Source organism: Palaemon carinicauda, chromosome 10 (genome assembly GCF_036898095.1).
Source record: "Palaemon carinicauda isolate YSFRI2023 chromosome 10, ASM3689809v2, whole genome shotgun sequence".
NCBI classification, from domain to species: domain Eukaryota; kingdom Metazoa; phylum Arthropoda; class Malacostraca; order Decapoda; family Palaemonidae; genus Palaemon; species Palaemon carinicauda.
Genome location: NC_090734.1, coordinates 115,825,793 through 115,828,292, shown reverse-complemented (window position 1 = coordinate 115,828,292; position 2,500 = coordinate 115,825,793).

Genomic DNA, 2,500 nt, shown 5'->3' with positions numbered 1-2,500 from the left:
CTTAAGAGAAATAGTATTATTGATATTGTGACTTTATTATGCATTTATTGAAAAAAAGTATGTTATAAGTAATCATACACTTCAAATTTTAATAGAATCCAAGTTTTTCTATTTCCTGTCAAAAGATGGCAGCACACGTTCCTTGTTTAAAAAATGTGAATAATTCTATCCAATTGGAAAAGGATGATAGACTGACATTAATGTAGAATTATGTGTAGCCGGTATAAATTATATTTAGCTCCAGTTAAGTAGGCTATTTTAGGCTATTTTCAATCCAAAATGACGTCATGGAAGGTTCAAGAATGCAAGAATTAAAGAGCTCTACATATTGTTTATTTTCATAGTCAATAGATGGCCTTAGCAGTAGAGCACCAAATTGCTATTTAACCCCATCATCCACTCATTATGATTTTTATTACATAATTTTTGTTGCTATTTGGGCACAACCTTACTATAAAATAGATGCACGTGAGTTTGATGTTCCTTGTTGTCTGGTCACAACTTAATTCTTAAGAAATTACAAATTTATCAATAAATGTCACTGAAATATTTCCTCAACAAACAATCGTTAGTTCAATTACATTGGGGGGTCGGAGGGTCACTAGACGGTGCCACATAAACTGAAATCGTTGGAACAATCAAGTAATTACGCAGTTACTTCATCTAATTTTCCATTGCCTTTTTACGAAATCGTAAGATAATCAATATACTTCATGGTATGACATGTATTATTGGTAAAAACTACATAGAATAACAATATTGCTACAAACCGAAAGACAATTACGCAGACTCCTCCTAGCCCCTTTCGATACATCGTAACGAGTTTTACTCTACAGCCAATAGATGGCATCAGAGGCCCCTTATCCCAACTAATATAGTCAATTATTTGAAGGCCACGTGTGTCAAAAAAGTGTGGTAGGACGGTAGAGGCTAAAGAGTCGGTAGTTTGTAAATTGTCCAACGATCGTTTTCTTATTAGAAATAAACATTTTTATAAAAAAAAAAATGTTGTGATTTTTTCATATGCTATCGGAGGCAACCTGAGTTTACTTAAAAAAGTAGTTAGTATTTCCTTTCTTTATCAGAACACAAGGATGGTAATCAATGTCCCTGTACAAGTGACCAAGGTAACAATCATCATCATAGTTAAGGTTGGTGGGACGAGTTTGGGACAGCGCTGCCAAATGAATTTCTTTGAATGGAAACATCACTACTCATTACAGATTCAAATCATTTAAGGAGTAACGGTTATATACTAGAAGGTGCATAACTATAGCATGATTTGATGATCTTTTAATCAGCGTAATCAACATAAACAAATCAAATAATGAAAAAGAGAACGGTCACATTTTTGTGTCTTCGCCAACGCCTGGGTGTGTTGCGTCATCCACCCGCGAATTTGTGTTTGCTAATAAGAGAGTTCCAGTGTTTAAATCAGTTATAAAATAAACCTTATCACCATTTCCTTAGAAAATGTATGCATGTTAGTAAATCTGTTTCCTGGTTCAATATAAGTCAAAAGAATCCATCAAGTATATATATATATATATATATATATATATATATATATATATATATATATATATATATATATATATTAAATTAATTTTTTCCCTTACCAGTAACGGCTCCCCAAGTCAATGATAGGCCAATTGTGAATGTGAAAACCTGATTCAGAAAGATCGTTTAGAGAGAGAGAGAGAGAGAGAGAGAGAGAGAGAGAGAGAGAGAGAGAGAGAGAGAGAGAGAGAGAGTACCTATAAGATAGTGATGCTGATGATCTCAGCAAACGAATCAGATGAGACGGATGATACCTATTACAAGAAGAGCCAATGTTCATTTATATAGGTGAAGTGTGGATGTTACATTAAGCTATTAAAGATATGTATTAATTATTTATCAACATTTATTTTTATTAGTACGATTATTGATCGTGATGTTTTAAAGGAATTTGGTGCTAGGCATCGAGTTGAAGATGATACTTTGCAGAGACGGAAACGTATGTATACATGATTATATCTCCGGAATTAATGAGAATATAAATAAAGTTCAGCTCAATACAAAAGTTTGTTTTAAAGAAAGGATATCCTCTGTAATGATATCTAAGTCAGTATAAATCATTGCCAATACATCAAAAGAAATGTTTCCTTTTTTTTTATTCAATAGAAAAGTTAACAAATATGATAGGTTGTAGGATGTCAGGAAAGGTTAATCGAGAATTTTATCAAAGTGTTAAAAAGGTTTTTCAAATAAGTTACAAATACCCTTATATTGATGGAAATGTGAATAAATGTTAAGCTGGTCTTAACAACCAAATGTTTATCTATATTTCTATCGGTCATAGATTTGAGTCCTTAACCTGGCCGAAATATTCATCATTAAAGGCAGAGTGAATTCGATATTAAGAGATATGTGTAATCTATTTGAAAAATGTATGTGTGTATATATAGTATAGAATATGTATCACTAACACTCGTGATTTCAATCAATGTAAATATTA